The sequence below is a fragment of the Neolamprologus multifasciatus genome, chromosome 7 (assembly GCF_963576455.1).
Source record: "Neolamprologus multifasciatus chromosome 7, fNeoMul1.2, whole genome shotgun sequence".
Classification (NCBI taxonomy): Eukaryota; Metazoa; Chordata; class Actinopteri; order Cichliformes; family Cichlidae; genus Neolamprologus; species Neolamprologus multifasciatus.
The window spans coordinates 18,100,498-18,120,906 of record NC_140445.1 but is presented as its reverse complement, the minus strand read 5'-3'; positions in this window follow the sequence as shown (position 1 = coordinate 18,120,906).

Sequence of the window (20,409 nt, the reverse complement as noted above, 5' to 3'; positions counted from 1 at the left end):
GGGGTCATCAACAGTTGTCATGGTAAAACAAACAGTGCTGCATTAAATCTTTGCACTAAAACTGCATATTCAGACTAAAAATTGAGATTTGATTCCCACAGTATGTAACGCACACATATACAGTAACTGTTGCAAACATTCGTGGATGCAGCCACGCTATAAACACATAGAAATTATTTATGTGCTGAGGCAGGCATTGTCGAGCTGCTCTTTAGAGCTCCACGGGATAGCGGGCCTGGCTCTTAGAAAGCCCAGCTGCTCGCCTTTCAAGATCACTCCGTCCTGTCACTATGGCAGAGAAGGTCTTACTGTCTAAACTCACCCCCTCCTCTCCCTATTTTCCGTGGCACTTTTAAATAGAGGGGTCGACCTATCTTCGAGGTGGGACCCTCCCTCGCCCTCTGTACCAGGCTTTCCAGTGCTCCTGATTGACATTTAAGTTCGACGGTAGGGTAAAGAGGGCCAAAGAGCATGAAATGAGAACGGCCGCGGGGGTGCACACCGAGACTTGACCACTCCCCCCCCCTTGTGCCTGAGAGGTGAGCTCACAGTTCCTTAGTGTGAAAGCACAAAGAGGTCGGATGAGATGTAACGATGCAGAGAACAATTACGGTTCTTCAGATGATCATCTTTGCAGTGAGGCTCAGCCTTCTTTACTTCTTATGCTTTCTCCTTTAGAAGGCTAAATGTCAGCGTTTATCCTTCCCTTTATTTTGCTCAGCAGGTCAGAGGCATTTCAGGGATCTTTGAGGATATTGCAAGCACTTATTTTTTACTTTTTCCCCCTGCAAATCTTATCTAATAAGATCTATCATACTTGTGTGTACCCTGTAAACGTACCGTGTGGTTTTGTAACATTCCAGTTTCACCACGCACCCATTTTTGTGCGTTTTAAGTTGAAAATCTGCCATTTGAGCGGCTGCCTCTTCACACAAGCCATCGCGCCATTTCCATGCATAATACTGGTCAACCTTACACTGGCAAGTGTGTTATCAGTGGATATTAGCAGTTGAGGGGGATGTGTCAATGTCTACTCCTGCTGGTTTGGCCTAGTTTTCACAGTAGCAGTTATTATAAGCTAGGCACAGAGTAAGACAGTCTGGTCTGTGGGTATCACACTGCGTGAGGGGGTTACTGTTAAAAGCCTGAAGAGTCTGCAACATGGCTGAGCTGCATCGCTATCCAACTTTACAATCCACACAAGGGCCATTTAACAGGATCAGTGGTTAAAACTCATTAATCAAATTAGGTGTTTGCCGCCTGAAGTTAAAGCTGCTACACTGAGACTTGGATACAGTGAGCTGTGTAAATTTGTGTTTAAGTCAAGAAATTATTACCCCAAAGGGTGATGGGCTATTGTAGTCACCCTGCCAGGAGGGCAGGCAGGCAGTGGGGACACCCGACTTTGTGAACATAACTGAAGAATGTAGGATATTCAAGCTGGCACCATAGATGTTTTTACTAAAGATCTCAGATGAGTTCTAATCTGACCTCAAGGTCAAGGTCAGAGGTCAAGTTGATTGAAAACCTTGTGAGCACATGTTGCTGTATTTAAATACATCTTTGAAAAATAACAGGCAATGAAGTATAATCACCGATGGGTCATGCATAAATATGACAATGCAGCTAAGGCAACAGCACTCGGAAACTGCACCTACACTACAATAAAACTTTATGATATTTTTATTACAGCATACAGAGGTCAGTCTGTTATGGCGTCAATTTGACGTCATAGGGTGTTGTATTTAAAAACTAAAAGGTGTGTTGTACAGCTCTCATCAAGTTATATTTCATATGATATATAACTTGATATGAGTTCTTGATTTTTTTTCCCCAATTGTCAACTTTGACCTTGGGTGCTATTAATGAAGGTCAAGGTTAAATGCTTAACCAGCCTAGGTACTCATGTCCCCCAAGACCTAGTATGTTGTTGTGAAGTTTGAAGATGAGCCATAAAAAATTGCGGGTAATAAAAAACTTTTGCTGATTTTCATATTTTACTGTCACCTTGAATCACTTTTCACCAAAATCAAACAAGCTCAAACTGTTTTTTGTATCTATCATCATACAAACTTTAAAAATCTTGAAAAATGTATATAACGACATTAGATTTCAATAAAATTTTAGATTTTATAGACGGGAAAATGATCCACTATTTGGATATCTGTGACAGTTAAGAGTACGTGAACCTCAAGCTAACAAGAAGATGAAATTTGGTCACGTGTTTCCGATGAGTGAGTTCACAAACAGGTGTGAATAGGCGACCCATTTTTGTTTCAAGAGCAGCGATCTGTCAGCGTCTTATCTTCTTCGCTGTTCTTGTTTGTGGAAGTGTCTTACGGCAAAAACAAAGCAGATATCTGAGGACTTGAGAAAGAATTCTCTCCAAACACCTCCGTTTGAAAGGATTGATTCCAAGCTCATCACTCCCCGTGAACATGACACATATGACCCCGGAGTCTACAGGTGGACTCTCGGGTAGTGGAGGTGTTGAAACGACAGGCAGCGATGACAGGCAGCAGAGGTACTGACATGTCAGAGCTGCGATGTGTTTGGTATATATGAGGGGTGTGAGACATATTAGCTGCAGTGCAGCTCAGGATTCTGGCCTAAACTACCTCACAGGCTTCGCTCCATTTGTTACAGGATTTTTTTCTCTTTTGAACGTTTTGTACTCTAATAATTCACAGTCAGACATACTTATGTACAAATTAAGGAAATTTAAGGGCACTGCTACCCTCAAGTGGTTGCACTTTGGTGCCTATATACAATTTGCTACTTGAAAAAGGCTGCTTGAGGGATATACCAATAGAACATTTTAGTTTAACTAAATGTAACTAAGTGTTTTCTTTGACTTCCATTTTTCCAGTCCGTTCTCGGAGTGACATGCCGTTCAGTTTCCTTCCCATCTCTATCCCTTGTTCTGCCTCCCTGCACATGATAGTTTGCGTGGTGTGGGTCGTGGGCCCTTCCTGTGAGCCTGGTGCCTCTGGGGTGGGGCACCTTTTGCTCTGTCTTGGGATGAAGGGATGGCTGGGTCGTCCTGTGCTGTTGTGGGCGAGCCCCGGTGCCCTGGTGATCGTGGCTGGTGTCCTTCCTGAGCTTTGGGTCTGTTTGCTGTCTCTTGGCTTGTGTAGTGGGCTCCTCTTTCTGGGTGGGACCAGGATGTGCTGTCAGGCCTTTCTTGGGTCTCAGTGGGGGCCCCAGGCACCAGTGGAAACCTTCCTGAATGTTTGTGGCTTGGCACACTGATGTCCACTGCAGCTTGCTCTTTGCTGTTGGTTTCTGGGCTCATGTGAGTTCTATTCACTGCTCTATGCTCTGCTGTTTGGGCTCTGGTGAACTTGATGGGAGCGGGGGGGGGGGGGGGGGCAGATATGAACTGTCCTTAAACAAGGACAGTTCATATCTCTGTCCTTGTTTAAGTGTTTTGTTCCTGGGTTTCACAGTGGTGCTTTTTGCCCTCTTTGAAGGGAAATGGATATTAGGGATAGGATACTGGGTAAGATCACATGCAAATGTTCACAATTTAAAACATCAACAACACCGAAGCTTTTCTACAAAAGAATGCTAAAAGAAGAATAAAAATATTTAGGACAACAACACACACACACACACACACACACACACACACACACACACACACACACACACACAAACCAAGCAGAAATCTTGTGGAAGAACCTAAAATGAGCAGTTATCATGTCAGACTTCAGGCTGTTCTGTAAAAATGGGCCACAAATTCCCCCAAGCTGATGTGCTGGGCTGATTAACGGTGATGAAAAACATTTATATTGGAGATATTTCTACAAGGGATCATACCAGATACTCAAAACAAGAGTTGATATACGTTTAACATTTTCTTCAATAAATAAATGACCATTGGCATCAATTTATCACACTATTCGGTTCTCCTTATCTACATTTAGGACTCTTAGCATGCATATTTATGCACAGTGTAGATAATTCGATAGAGTTCGCCATCCATTGAAGTTAAAACCACATTTACCTTTGATGGAAAGCAGTTTAAGTTGGTTGTTTGTATGCAAAGTACGCCTGAAATGCACTGACAATAAAGCTCCCAGTTCCACACGGTAACTAGCAATGTTTACACCAAAAATCTGTGATACTCAGAAATATTAGTTTATACACGCTTGATGATTATGAGTTGCACAGTACTGGAGGTCACAGATGGCAAAGCCTAAATCCTGGATGATGGTAACAGCTTCGTGAGTATTAAATTAGAATTAAAGGTTTGGGGAAGTATGTCGCGTTCTGCTTGTTATGATTACAAAATTGAAATAGGAAGCGGCACACCGAGATCAATGGCCGACAGGGTTGAATTATTATCTGTACAAAGCTTCAACGCTAGCTGTAAAAACAACGTCGGTCAGGCCTAATTGCTGTCTCCGCGTCAGCAATCCACTGTAACAAGCCATTATTAAAGTAGACCAGCCCTGTTTCTAAACACATGCGAATGCACACATCCCACATATACCCCGTTAACATCTAACTCACTTACTTAAGACCCAAATGTTGCCTCTCATGGGAAGACTCACTATTTCCTTACATATTTTCTTCCGGGCTAATAATGGAGCAGGCTTATATTGTATACCAGCACATACTACAGAAGGCAGGGAAAGCCCTCGACATGTTGCCAGTCTATCACAGAGCTAACACAGATTGACAGATAAACACACACACTCCCATTCTTTCCTGTGGGAAATTTAGACTCCCTAATCCACCTGATTCTGAGTCTGTGGGCTGTGGGAGGAAGCCAGGATATCTCGAAGAAACTCGCATGAACAGAGAGAGAGAGAGAGCAAACACAGAATGCACCACTCGCTCAAGATCAACCCTAGGATCTCGAGTAGTGAGATCGCCTACCAAGTGCCACCCTCTGCCATCGATTCCTACAGGTTCAATCCCATTTTGAGCTTTGTCAGTGTTGGTTTTAACATAAAGTTAATTGCCTGTATTGATCATCATACCACCCATTACTAACCTGTTGACATAGATATATATATATATATCTTTTTTTTACTAGACATTCAAATATGACCAGAATCCTACTTCAGGCAGAACATGTGAAAAAGTATTTTCACACTGTAAATGTGCTTTCATTTTTTCTATTGTTTTACTTCCACTGGATAACATCATATTATGTTAGTCTGCCCTGCACTCAGTCGGGTGAAAAGCACTCAAAATGTTTAATACATTAGAGGTCCAGACCTGGTATGCTGTGGGAGAAAAAAAAACACTCAAATGTTATTGAGCTTTTCACAGTCTTTCAACTCTGTTTAACTGTTTAGGTTTTATGACCCAGCTTTATTGTTTTGGTGCACCCTCGCTACATTTATCACACTTCTATCATTCCAGCTGAAACAGGCAACTGTTTTCAGAGAAAAGTCTCAGATAAACCTATTGTGTACTACCTGCCCAGCAAATGGCAAATGGCAGAAAGATACAGCTAATGACAGGCTAATAATGAACATGGTGGAGGACTGGCAACTAAACAACAGGATATTTCAATCAAGTCTTGATGGAGGCAAGCAAAGGCCGAAATTTGGAGTGAATACTGGAGCTACATATGTTGGGTGGACAAAGACGTGATTGTAAATGAATGCTAATGCTGCCCCGTGTCTGCTGATTTGGTAACATTTAATGTCGCCTTTAAAAGTGACGGAATAAGTGTATTTCAACCTCCATATTTTTATTCTTGGACTCAAGCATCGTAAGAATGACTTATATATATATATATATATATATATATATATATGCTGACCTCATTAACTGAATCTTGGCCATGTTTAATAAGCATCCACCACTGATGCAGTATACATACAATTCTGTGCAAAAGTCTTCTATCCCTCCATCACTCATCACCCCCCCCCCCCCCCCCCCCCATTTTCCTTCCAAGGAGCTAGACCAGGGGTGTCAAACTCAAATACACAGTGGGCCAAAATTTAAAACAAAGTCGCGGGCTAACGTTAATATTTATTGAAATATAGTTATTCCTCCAGATATAAGAATGAATCTTTTCTTATGGAATCAAACACGTTTTGCTGAAAAACTGAATATGGAACAAGCAAAGCTCAATACCAAACAATATATATATTAGCTGTATAATACCAGTAGGCCAGCTCTAATAGTAATTTGGTATGGCTTCGCGAGAGTTTGACACCTCTGAGCTAGACTATCATGTATTAATTCAATAACACAAAATTGTTATTTGGATATTGGCTACTTTCTCTCACTCACTTTCAGTCCAGTCTTTGTACCTGATTATTTTCAGAGGAATGATTTTTGGTTTTTTTTTAAGCCACTTAACACTGGCCCATGAATAATATGAAGAAAAAAACATCACCTAAGCAGCGAAGCTGACAACTCAGCAAAGAAACCATTTTAAATTGTATTGTATTAGGCACTTTGTTACTAGCAGCGTGTGGCAAAAACACACAATTTCTTTCAATTCCTTACAATGTGAAATTTTTGGTTTTATCACTGTCAATATATAGAGAGAAGATAAAGAGAGAGGAACAGCAATTTGAGTGTGAGTTTTGCAGTCATCTCTAAAACACGGTGGAGGCTCTGTCATGGTTTGGAGCAGCATTTCGGCCAGAGGTGTTGGAGATTTAGTTAAGACTGATATAATCATGAACACACAAAAGCACTGTCAGATTTTGATCCACGGCACAGTTCCAAGGTGTGTTACACATTCCTTGCCCAGCTTCGTTCCTCTGCATTACTGCACATAGACACTTAGACTAGTCAAACATAATACAATAATCCTGTGAAGTGTGTTTTCTTGTGTTACCGTGAAAAAGGAGGACATGGACATGGGGACAAAAAGAAAGAATACACTCCTCATTATTTCTCCTACAGTCAGTCAGCAAACACTAAACACCGAGGCAAAGAGAAAAAAGGCAACTATAACAGACAGGAAGAAGAGAGGCAGCATTTCTGGCAGAGCTGTGTTGACAACTTTCCAAGAGCTGATTTAGTGAAGGAAGCTACATCTGTTGAGCTCCAACGACAGCCATTGGGTTGTTCAGGCTCCTTTTGCTCTGATGTGCTGCAGTCAACTTTTTTTTTTTTATGTACACAGTAACCTAGTTTGCTCTGCATGCTGCAAAGACAGCGACCTGAAACCCCGGAGCCCCTCAGCTCCTTAGCTCCTCAGCTCAGGCATTGTGATGGATATGAGTGTGTGTTTAATTGGCAAAAACAAATTTTGCAAATGCAGACACAAACACACACTGAATCTGATAGACACGTAGTCAGTGCCTTTTTGTCTCCATTCTTTCACACGCTCTGTCTCAGTCTCTGAGAGGTATGTAGCAAATGAACAGCTTCTTTAAAAGAAGAAAAGGATAAACAAAAACTGTACCGTAAAAGGCAGAAAAACCGAGACAGGCCTTCAGTGATAGAAATACCTGGACAGCTTTTGAGAGCAACAACACTTGCTCCTGCACTGTATTTTTGTGGGATTAAGGAGAGAACACAAATACACATCAGTGCTGTGCAATACTGCAAATGTTGGTATCTGTCCGATACCATGTAAATACAGGACAACTATTGCTGATACCAATACTGGTATTGTTAATCTGTAAAGGCAGGAAAAGTGTGACATGACATCTGAGATTATTCATCATTAATCTGCGAATTCTGAAGACATTTGATGACCACAAAATCACAGTAATTAAAACAAAATAACACACCAAAATGTAGCTGCCTCCAAAGCGCTTTGGGCCAACCTCTGTTGTGGTATATGCTATAAACAAAACAGACATGAGGGTCAAAACAAAAAAAATGTTCAGACATTTTCAGAGTTTTTCATAAAAATGAATAAAAAATCTTAGAGGACAGAAACAAAGTATTTATCCTATCATGCTAGTATCAATCCAATACCAATACCTGCTTTGGTATCGATACTATTGCTATTACACACTCTCCCTTATGGCTTGTCCATCTCTCCATATAATCCATCCTCTTCCACTTATCCTTGTCAGGACCCTATCCCAGCTGTCTTAGGACAAAGGGCAGGGTACACCCTGGACAGGTGGCCAGTCTAAAACATAGAGACAGACAACCATTAGAACTCACATTTACACCTATGGGCAATTCAGAGTTACCAATTAACCTATCCCCACTAACTGCATGTCTTTGCACTGTGAGAGGAAGCCAGAGTACCCGGAGAGAACCCATGATCCACACAGAATAGTGGAATTGAACTCAGGGCCTTCTTGCATCAGTGCTAACCACTGTGCCACCCTCTATATAACCCTGATTTATTTATTTTTCCCCTTCTGTGTTTGTTTGGTTGTGAAACGGAAACTATAAACCCAACGTATGGAAACAGTTTAAGATTACAAATCTTACAACTTCCTGTATTCACAATAATTTCAGCACTCAGGGACAGGATGGGATCAGTAAACGAATAATACCAGTCGCTTTTCGTCACTGTGCTTTTCCACTCTGTGGTGGTGCAGCGTCACAGTTAAACAACTGTAAAAGGAGACAGATGGTCCGCTCGTCCTGTTCATCACCTGCTCTGGGCTGTCTGAGGTCATTTATTGAACAAATGTGTGCTTAAGCTCATGTACGTTTGTCGGCGTGATGGCCTGCCGTTGACAAAGCAGGAAACAGGTTGGGACAGGAAGTGCATTGTTTGTCCTTGCCCTCGTCATCCTCAGCTGATCAAATTACCCACTTGGAATCCAGTCCGAGGCGGAGGTAAATAACGCTCCACAAAGCGGAAACCGGTGAAAAGCAAGCAGAAAGGCCAACATCACTGTCTAAACTAAATGGAAAAGTCAAAGGACAGATGACACATTGTAATGAGATCAGTTTGTGGAAATAGCTCTATGACGACTTAATTCATTATTGTCTATAGAAGGATTGTGTAATTTCATTATGAAATGTATGGAAACTTATGGTCATAGAGACACCATTATTATTTCTCCATAAATGTCAATTACATAATTAATGCTTACTTGAGTAAATCTGGTCACTGAGTGCATGTTTTGTCTTTTCCTTTTAGCTTGAGATCATAAGAGACCACGATGCCTGTGACACCACTAACCCTGTGTTACTAATGACTGAACAGACATTGCTTAATCGTTTCATCAGAAGCTTTGTAGCCCTGGATTCCAAAGACTTTAATTCACAATAATGTGTTGTCTGAGCACAACAAACAAATATGACACTTTGTTGTAGTTTTTAGCTATTTAAACACCATTAATGTTTCAACACCAATTAAGGCATGATAAATATATAACACATCTTTTTTTTTTAAAAAATGTCTACATATTTTGACATTTACCAGAGCAAATTTTGTTTTTCCACCTCTAAAAAAAATCTTCAGGGAGTTTTCCTCAACAAGCTAAACACAGTCATTAGTCATTTATGGGTTTAGCGGCTCTGTAGGAGCTTTGTCAGGTTTGAGAAAATAACCCCATCAATGTCATCATGTTTATATCATCAGGGAGTGCGTTAGAGAGGTTTAATGCAAACTGAGGATGTTGAGCCTGTGGGTTGGCAGGGAGAACCTAATGAAAGGAGCACTGCATTATTGTAAGTCTCTCATGTTTATGGTGGTCCAATACTTTTGAAGCATGAAAAGCATTGTACTGTCTTTTAGTGGATATACAAGACATGAAGTATTGAAGGAGTTAGAGGAGAATGATGAGTTAAATGTTAGCAATCTGTATCAAACCCAGTACACCTCTGTTCCAGTAAATGAGATCGCCTTGACAAGATCATACAATTTTAATGTCACTAATGTTGCAGAATGCGGTTTAACAATCTAATGGCTCAGCATTAATGCAATTAACTTTAAAAACCACAGCCTGCAGAGAAATTCAATTACAAAGGCAAAGAAGAAAATAAATGAGACACAATCCTTGGTCACAATGACTTTGATAAAATGTAGGAAGTGAAGTTATACATCTACAGTATGGATTTAGGCAAGCATCTTGTCTACAAATCTTACATTAGTCATTTTTGATGTTAAATGTCATGCAAAAAAGCACCAAAAAATTCATATGTTATTTCACGATACAAGTATTTGGACAGGATTGAGGCACAGTTACAGTTTCAATACCCTTAGCTTTTTAAGGACATCCTCACTTTTCTCCCAAATCTTGATCTTTCCCTAAATCTTGTCAAATAGAGGTAAAATGTGTATACGGTTGTTTGCGGTTGGTAATATCCAAAAAGTATAAGGCTGGATGGTAATTTAGGTGCAAGGCCATTTTTGCACTTGCCTTGTGTGGATCTGCGCTATTATTCTGTGCATTCTTCTAGGTTTTCTTCTAATATGGAAATGTTTAAAGCTATTTTGTCACTTGAAGTTGTGAATAAGCATTTCATATGCAGGGCAGCATTTGTTGGGGGCAGGCATTAGGTTCGGAGAACTCTGCATAGCTGCGGCTGGATGTCACCAAAATGGCACGCTTACTGAGGAAAGTTGTGGTGCGATCTGGATTCAAATCACCTCCAGTGAGGGCCAAAATAGCCGTATGAGTGATAAATAGATGGAAATAGCCCACAGTGCCCAGTTCACAGGCCGGCTGCCCTACTCTTTGATCTCTGGTCCTAATGAGTTTTCAGAACAGAGCCAGAGATGAGAAGATAGGCTTTTTTTTTTTCAAAAAGGGCCGCGGATGCTGGGGGGAAACCGAAACCTGGGGTGTGAACAACTATAAGCAGGCCTAAGATGTTACTTCAGCTAACATTAGTATTCCTCTAAGTATTCCCCGCTACGTTAGTAAAACCTGCCCACCCGACTCTCCAGAGCAAGGTCACTTTCATCATTATGAGCTAAGTTATATAGCCCACAAAGGGCTTACAGGGATTGATATTAAACATTTGTTTATAATGCAGAATATTTTTTTCAAGTGTAAACAGATAGCTTAATAATGTCAATAATTCCCTTTGTAGAGATGGCAGCTCCCCGCCCACCCCTGGGTAGAGTAGTAGTTGGATTTGTTGAGAAGGATTAAGTACTAAACCACCGGTGGGCTGAGACATTGCCAGGGGAAAAATATTTGTTAAACTGCAAAGTGCTTGTGTACAGCACATTCAGTTAAAAGCAAAATCCCTCTGTGAGAATATGCAACTGGATATGCAATCAAAAAGAATATTTAATGTCTTTCCCCCTCGTTCAGATTCAGCATGTGGCGCACTCTGGAGCGCTCGTGCTCGTTCTTTACTGGTGACAGGCATATATTAACTCTCCACATATTAGCCTCATAACACTTCAGCACGGTGGACCTGCACGTCGTTAGAAAGCACATACCCGACCTTGCTGTGATGAAACAGCCCTGGAAAAAAGAAAGGGAGGGCAGCGGCGGCGTTTTCTAACAACGCTTAAAAAATATAATTTGACTAATCACAGGCAGGTTATTTATGGACAAATAAATGAATGAAAGTTGATTGAAGTTCCCAGTTAGAGGAGAGGCAGGCTTTTTATTTTTACTGATGATGAAAAACTTTACGCATCCAGTCATCTCTCTACGTGGGACTCATTGGAAGTGCTTAATGATACCCGGGCCCTCTCAAAGGCGGCAGGACATCAAAGAGTGGTTGACAGACAGACAGATTCGGAGTTGCATGTTAAAAGCCCATTCCCCTTTAAAAAGAAAATAACACTGAAACACAGGCGCACGCGCGGATCCACGCACACACGCGTCTCCCCACCCAACGAAAAAGATCCCACCACCCCACCCCACCCCCATCTCTCTATGGTGAAATACTGTCTCCACCTGAAGACATACACGTTGCTACATCCATCTTTCTTCAAATCTTCTTTATTTCATTTTTTTTTCATACTCTTCAAACGGCTCGTGCTCAAGCATAACCAGGCATGTTTTTGCATCATTAGAGCTAGTGGGTGTATTTGGAGACAGACTAATGACAGCTTGGCTTTCCGGCTCAAACGAGAGCCATTGCTCATTTACGCGAACAGATACATAGATAGATAGGGGGGTTTGTAATGATGTAGCCTTATCAAATATTCCCTAGCATAAGCTGAATGACACCCCATCAGGCCTGAGCCGTTTAAATTACAGTCATAGATTTAGCATGTGACAACTGTTAGCTATGTTAATGCACATTTTTCAGAACAGTAAATCAAATGGACATCACACCCCACACACCGTCTCACGGGATGAATGGTTTGAATGATCAAGAGGAGCAATGGAATAAAATGAGGAGTGTTGCAATGCTGTGATGTGATAAATTTACTGGCATCCGTGATTCACAATGGATGGCCTCAGAGAGACATTCCCCTTCCAAAGCCTTGAGATTCTGGCATGGTCCTTTGCGATCTATCTTCTTCTCCATTTATCCCCCTCGAAATCTGCCTCCCTGTTTGCCTCTGTTATCCATCCAAAAAACTCGGATACAGTTCGCACACCAGTGCAAACACACTCCATGTGGGCATCGACATTAACCACTGCTGGGAAAGAGCACTTCCCTGCTTACTTGCTTCTAAGTGCATCTTCACCCTGTGCACAACTGTTCACATCCTCGTGGCAACTGAATAATGTGTCCTATGGTTAATCTGGCCCGGTCTGCTTTAGAATATTAACAACCAATGCAGTGGCCCTGTTTTCCTGGGCTAGCTCCAATTGGAATGACATCATGTTGACAAGACTTCATAAAGTCCACGAAAACTCTACGTCTGCAGCAGCCCAGGGCGATACAGATTAGACCTAAATATGGATTGATCCCTGCTCCCTCTCCCTCCCTCCACCAGCCTCTACCCGTTCACACACACCCTCCATTTGTGTGCATACGTGTGTGTGCGTTTGTGCACACCTACATTGTGTGTTCCAGAATTTGTGTACAATTTTTTGAGCACTCCCACATTCACCAATTGCGTGACTTGTCACCCCCCCACCCGAAACCTTTTTTAGCCCCCTCCACTTTCCCCTCCTTATTTTTTATTCCGGGTCTTTCTGTGAGATTAATTCCTCTCTTCCCATCTTTGGGCTGTCAACTCAGGGTATAGAGTCATTTTTTAAAGGCTGCTGTTCCACAGGACGGGAGACTGATTGAGTTGTGGCCTTTTTCTGAGTGGGTAAAGAACAGGATTAATGCAGAACTCTCGAAAACAGCACGTTGGAAAAAAAAAAGACAAAATAAAAGCTGCGAAAATGTCCTGTGGGAGAGGGTTAAATAATGAAGGTGTATAAACAAAAGAACTATATTATTAATTCTTTATGATGGGCACCTATTCAAGGGAATGCAAGCGCATGAAAAAAACCTGTGCAACCTTTTAAAAATGAATAAATGATCATTGGAATGATGTGATTGCATGAACAAGTACTGAAACCAGGACTAAGCTTTTGTTCTACGGGATTTTTCAAATTCAGCAATCCTCAACGTCTGCCAGCAGCTCATTCTGAGCAGTCACTAAAAAAAAGATTCTGGTGTTTGTACAAAGCCCTGGCTCAGACTGATCCACACACCACTATTCCACTCGGTGAGCAACACGGGGCAGGACAGGTATAGGACAGGTGGATGGGGGATAGAGAAAATGGAGCTTTGGGAATAAGAGGGACAGGAAATCTGGCACTGATGTGCAAAACTCCACAACTTAAGTGCGTTGGCAAGAAGAAAAGATGACTGAGGAGAAACAAGCCAAAGAGTAGAAGGTCTTCCATCCATCCCTTTTCTTTCGCTTATCCAGTTCAGGGGGTCACACTGGGTTGGAGTCTATTCCAACCCAGTGTGACAAAGTTGACTATTTATTGCAAGGCTAACACAGAGAAACAGTCAACAATTCATGCTTAGATTCACGCATAAACTCAATTTATAATTACAAATTAACCCCATGCATGACTTTAGACAGTGGGAGGAAGCCAGAGTACAAACAGGGAAAACATGCACACAGAAAAGACCTAGACTGAATTCTAAGCCACGACCTGCTTCCTGTGAAGCAACAGTGCTCTGCAGCCTCATGCTACTCAAAGAAGAAAGAAACTAAAAGAATCTAAGAATCTAAAACCTTGTGAATAAGAGAAGGCAAAGCTTTCCTGCAGTGGTGAGTGGTGATACCCCAAGACAGATACAGAAGTTTCTACTTAATAGGCTGGAAGTTAACATTACGTTTTGCCGTGTTTTATAGAACTCAGGTATGATGTCCTTCTGATGAGCTGCGAGTATCACTGTCTTCATCTGATGCATTGGCTCTGGAAAACTTTGCAGTCTGCTCTACATGTTGGCTTTGCAGCACCAATTGTAGCAACTGTTTGCTAACTAGGGAACTAGGCATTAAACGGGTATTGATCCAGGCAGAAAGTTTAAAAGTGAAAGCTCACTTTGGCACATTTAATGATCAAGTCTGAACTGGGTAATCAGTTCAGCAAACGGATGGATGGTTGGATGGGCAGTTTGCATATTTTCAGAGCAAGCAAGACAAGCAGTGCTTGTCCAGTGAAATCTAAAAATGGGCATCAATTAAAATTCATTTCTCTCTCATCTTGTATTGTATCATGAAGCTTCTTACCTTTTGACACTCATCTTTTAAATTACTGCCATCTTGTGGTTGCAGTTATCTCTGGAAGCAGGCTTAACTCTTCTTGACTCCAGTTTCATTGGGATCTACTGTGTTGTTTTGATGTCTGTGTTCATTAATAATGGCTGTAGCTTAGCAAGCTGTGAAGCGAGCAGCATTTTTTTTCCTGCATGTGCATGGTGGATAAACCTGTGATCTTTGACAGAAAACTGATGAAAGGCCATCATGCTAGATAAGCTACTGCTGCCATGTTGTGTGGAAATGAAGCTAGCATTAGCAAGTTAATGAGCACTCTTAACAGTTAAGTTTTCTCTTACTAACCACCTTGGCTAGCACGTGCGATGTAGAGAAATTAGACTGTAGTGTAAATACATTTTTAATAAGTCATTTATTTAGCCATTTATTTATTAAGGAAAGCCATGACGGGGGAAGGTGTTGACTCCTGTCATTGTCGGGTAATTAAACGGTCAAGCTGAAAAGGTTCAGGTTCCACCAGCACTTTCAGATTAGCATCCACGAGAAATAATTTGATTGACCATATCTCCTAAATCTGTCATGAAGTTTCATCAGATGATTTGTCAACAACACAACACGTCAATTTTTGACTGGTATTTTGTTAATAATGCAGCTGCTTACAGATTATGTGTCATGGTCCTGGGTCGGTGACCCAGCGCTTTGAGTTTGTTATTAGTATTTTCTAGTTTATTCTGCTTTGTATTGGTGGTTGGGGTTTGGTTGTGTTTATTTTCCCTACCTGCGTCTCCCTCGGTGCTCTGTTCATGTCCCCGTGTTGTTATGTAAAACAGTCTGTGTGTTTCCTGTTTTACTTTGTAGGGTTGTGTCTCGTTATGTCCATTAGTTCCAGCTGTGTCCCCGCCTGTCTGCCATTACCCGATTACCCTGTGTGTGTATATATAGTGGGTGTCGGTCTGTGTTCGTTGTCGGCTCGTCTGTGTTTCATGGTGTCTGTTCCTCGTCTGTGTCTCTCTGCCTCTCACCCCGTTCGTATGATCTCAGGTTTGTTATTTAGCTCACCCAGTTTAGGTTTATGTTCTGTCCTGCCCTCAGTTCTGTTATTTGTGCACTATAAATAAAACCCTCACTCATATCACCATATCGGCTGTCTGCATTTTGGGTCCTCCTTTTCCTCCACACCACACGGCTCACCCCGCCAGCCGTGACAGTACGAGCCGACCAAACATGGACCCAGCAGCATCCGCACCTTCCCAGGAGTTTCGGGAGGAATTGATTGACTCCGTTTCGAGGTTAGTTAACCTGTGGCTTGAGCATGAGGGGGAGGAATTTCACCGCGCTGTAGAAGCCAGGCTACAGCAGCTTATCTTTGCTCACTCCTGGCTACTGGACTCACTTCACCCGCTCGCACAGAATTTCATTCTGAACGAGCTCCGTCTTCACCCCCCGGCTGCTACCACCCACCCTGCAACTCATGCTTCACTTCCGACAGAGGATGTTCTGCCCGGCCCGTCAACCCAGCCTTCAAGGGGGAAACGGCGCTCACGCTGCCGACGCTCCTCGCCACAGTCGGACCTGGGGATTTCTAAGTTGCCGGCTGTGGTGAGTGGACAAGACACTCTTTCTGTTTCACCAGAACTTGTGACGGTTTATACCGGGGCTGTGTTTTTTGAGCCTGCTGCACAGCCGCAAGCTCGTTTAGCTGCACAGCAGCATTCAGCTCGGCCCCCGGTATCCCCACTAGCCCAGTCATCTATGCCATCTTCACCGACTCCCTCTGTACAGGAGGCTGCGTCTCTGCCTCCCGTTTTGGACTCTTTTTCTGGTGCGTATTTTTTGCGGGGAGACAAACATGTTAAAAAGGCAAACGTTCCTCAAGAGCTGGCCAGTTCTGAGACTGAGACGCACTCCAGGGCCTCCCCAGAGGCTGGGTTTCAGCCCCCAGCAGACTCTGGACCCCTGGAGGTAAAGAAGCCAGCTGAGGACTGCACCCGGCTGTCGCTGCCTGAGCTGAGTCAATGCTCGGTGCAGCTGCAGTCAGCCTTGTGTTTGCCAGAGGCCCGTGCGCCTGCTGGTTCTGATTTGTTCCTGCCAGAGGCCCGTGCGCCTGCTGGTTCTGATCTGTTCCTGCCAGAGGCCCGTGCGCCTGCTGGTTCTGATCTGTTCCTGCCAGAGGCCCGTGCGCCTGCTGGTTCTGATCCGTTCCTGCCAGAGGCCCGTGCGCCTGCTGGTTCTGTTCTGCGCCCGCCAGAGGCCCCCGCGCCTGCTGGTTCTGTTCTGCGCCCGCCAGAGGTCTCCGCGCCTGCTGGTTCTGTTTTGCGCCTGCCAGAGGTCTCCGCGCCTGCTGGTTCTGTTCTGCGCCCGCCAGAGGCCCCCGCGCCTGCTGGTTCTGTTCTGCGCCCGCCAGAGGTCTCCGCGCCTGCTGGTTCTGTTCTGCGCCTGCCAGAGGTCTCCGCGCCTGCTGGTTCTGTTCTGCGCCCGCCAGGGGCCCCTGTGCCCGCTGGTCCTGTGACTATTCTCGCTGGAGGGCCCGAGGAGCCCGTCCAGCCCCCTGTCCCGTCAGCTGGAGGGCCCGAGGAGCCCGTCCAGCCTCCTGTCCCGTCAGCTGGAGGGCCCGAGGAGCCCGTCCAGCCTCCTGTCTCGTCCGCTGGAGGGCCCGAGGAGCCCGTCCAGCCTCCTGTCTCGTCCGCTGGAGGGCCCGAGGAGCCCGTCCAGCCTCCTGTCTCGTCCGCTGGAGGGCCCGAGGAGCCCGTCCAGCCGCCTGTTCCGTCCGCTGGAGGGCCCGAGGAGCCCGTCCAGCCTCAAGACTCGTCCGCTGGAAGGCCCGAGGAGCCCGTCCAGCCCCAAGACTCGTCCGCTGGAGGGCCCGAGGAGCCCGTCCAGCCCCAAGACTCGTCCGCTGGAGGGCCCGAGGAGCCCGTCCAGCCCCAAGACTCGTCAGCTGGAGGTTCAGGAGAACCCAGCCAGCTTCCTGCCTCGTCAGCTGGAGGGCCCGAGGAGCCCGTCCAGTCTTCTGCCTCGTCAGCTGGAGGGCCCGAGGAGCCCGTCCAGCCGCCAGCTGCAGCCTCATCATCATCCTCGCCGGCTGCCGCTCCATCCACGCCGCCGGCAGCAACAGCGGCTTCATCTACACCGCCGGCAGCTGCAGCCTCCGTGTCTTCATCCTCGCCAGCTGCAGCCTCCGTGTCTTCATCCTCGCCAGCTGCAGCCTCCGTGTCTTCATCCTCGCCGTCGCCTGGTCCAGCTCCGGCTTCACCCACGCCGTCGCCTGGTCCAGCTCCGGCTTCCGTTTCGCCTGGTCCGGCCTCTGCTTCCGCCTCGCCTGGTCCGGCCTCTGCTTCCGCCTCGCCTGGTCCGGCCTCTGCTTCCGCCTCGCCTGGTCCGGCCTCTGCATCAGCCTCGCCTGGTCCGGCCTCTGCTTCCGCCTCGCCTGGTCCGGCCTCTGCTTCCGCCTCGCCTGGTCCGGCCTCTGCTTCCGCCTCGCCTGGTCCGGCCTCTGCATCAGCCTCGCCTGGTCCGGCCTCTGCATCAGCCTCGCCTGGTCCGGCTTCAGCTTCCGTCTCGTCTGGTCCGGCCTCTGCTTCCGCCTCGCCTGGTCCGGCCTCTGCATCAGCCTCGCCTGGTCCGGCCTCTGCATCAGCCTCGCCTGGTCCGGCCTCTGCATCAGCCTCGCCTGGTCCGGCCTCTGCATCAGCCTCGCCTGGTCCGGCCTCTGCATCAGCCTCGCCTGGTCCGGCCTCTGCATCAGCCTCGCCTGGTCCGGCTTCAGCTTCCGTCTCGTCTGGTCCGGCTTCAGCTTCCGTCTCGTCTGGTGCTGCAAAGGCCACGCAGCCTTCAGGTCCCAAACTGCCGCCTCGACATCGGCGGTCATCTGCCAGGCCGCTTGTTGGGCGTCATCGTCGATATGGACGACCTCCCAAAGGCCGCCGCTACCTTCCGTGCGGCCGGCCTCCGGACTTGTCGCCGCCGCCGTTGCTGTCCGCACGGTCGGCCGCCTGACCTGTTTCCCCGTCGCCGCCGCTGCCGCGTGCACGGTCGGCCTCCTGAACTGTTTCCACTTCGCCGCCGCTGCCGCGTGCACGGTCGGCCTCCTGAACTGTTTCCACTTCGCCGCCGCTGCCGCGTGCACGGTCGGCCTCCTGAACTGTTTCCACTTCGCCGCCGCTGCCGTGTGCACGGTCGGCCTCCTGAACTGTTTCCACTTCGCCACCGCTGCCTTCCGCGCGGTCGGCTTTTGGACCTGCGTTGTCAGCCTCCGGGCCGGCCTCCTGAACCATGTTTTGGGACCCTGTTTGGGAACTCCAGTCCGTGTTGTGTTTTGGACAATTCGTTTGGCCACTGGAGCTTGTTTTTTGTTTGGTTGTGGTCCCTCCGTCCTGGTCCCCCGCCGCCCGCCCTGGGTTGTCGTCTGTTTTTGTTTTGGGCTGTCTGGAGCCAGCCCTTGGAGGGGGGGTACTGTCATGGTCCTGGGTCGGTGACCCAGCGCTTTGAGTTTGTTATTAGTATTTTCTAGTTTATTCTGTTTTGTATTGGTGGTTGGGGTTTGGTTGTGTTTATTTTCCCTACCTGCGTCTCCCTCGGTGCTCTGTTCATGTCCCCGTGTTGTTATGTAAAACAGTCTGTGTGTTTCCTGTTTTACTTTGTAGGGTTGTGTCTCGTTATGTCCATTAGTTCCAGCTGTGTCCCCGCCTGTCTGCCATTACCCGATTACCCTGTGTGTGTGTGTGTGTGTGTGTGTGTGTGTGTGTATATATAGTGGGTGTCGGTCTGTGTTCGTTGTCGGCTCGTCTGTGTTTCATGGTGTCCGTTCCTCGTCTGTGTCTCTCTGCCTCTCACCCCGTTCGTATGATCTCAGGTTTGTTATTTAGCTCACCCAGTTTAGGTTTATGTTCTGTCCTGCCCTCAGTTCTGTTATTTGTGCACTATAAATAAAACCCTCACTCATATCACCATATCGGCTGTCTGCATTTTGGGTCCTCCTTTTCCTCCACACCACACGGCTCACCCCGCCAGCCGTGACATTATGTTGCATAATACTCAAGCCTTTTATTTTAGCTGGGATTTTTAGGGGCCCGAGTCTGTTTTTTTTCTGAGCTTATTAAAAGTTGCTGTTCAGAGATGGTGGTCCATATAGTACAGCAGGGCAAACATGTGATTTACAGAATATGATGCTTTACTCAGCCGGCAGGATATAAATTATTTAAAATGAGCTCAACCTTAAACATATGCAACAGTATTGATCTGTACAACACTGACGGGAAACTTCTTTCTTCAGAACAAATACTTTCACTTTTACAACTATATGGACAATTTGCCAACCTACCACTTTATGTGTAGTGATGTCTTTCGATAGTATGGTATTTCTACTTTTACTGATTTTATGGTTGAATAATATACAAAAAAAATCCTAGTAATTATCATTGTCAGTTAATGTTACATATTTTGATAATAACTATAGAAATAATTGTGTTTTCAATCAGCCAGAAAAGTGAGCAGGATGCAGAAGGTTGTGAGCATACATAAAAGAATAAAAGTTAGTAGTGAAATTGTATTTTTAGGGGTGGGGAGAACAAGCTGGTTAAAATTGTCTTCTATCAATACCAGGAAAGAAAAATAAATATGTCACTCTTATTTTGTGTAGAGTTATTCAGAAGAAAAAAAAGTTTTGATTATTTGATTGTGATTATGGATGATATGTGTGTCCATGCTTGACATATGTGCAATTATGTTTTACAGTACAAAGTTTACTTTACTTGATTTATGAGAAAAAGACATCAACTTTATCTTTTGGTCAGCTGGTTGCCTTACTCGTTCAATAACAGCACAAAAACAATGCCTGGCTACTTACTTGGCAATTTACTTTACTTTTAATTTGCTAAGAGTGATGCTCTGCATGTTAAAAGTTTATA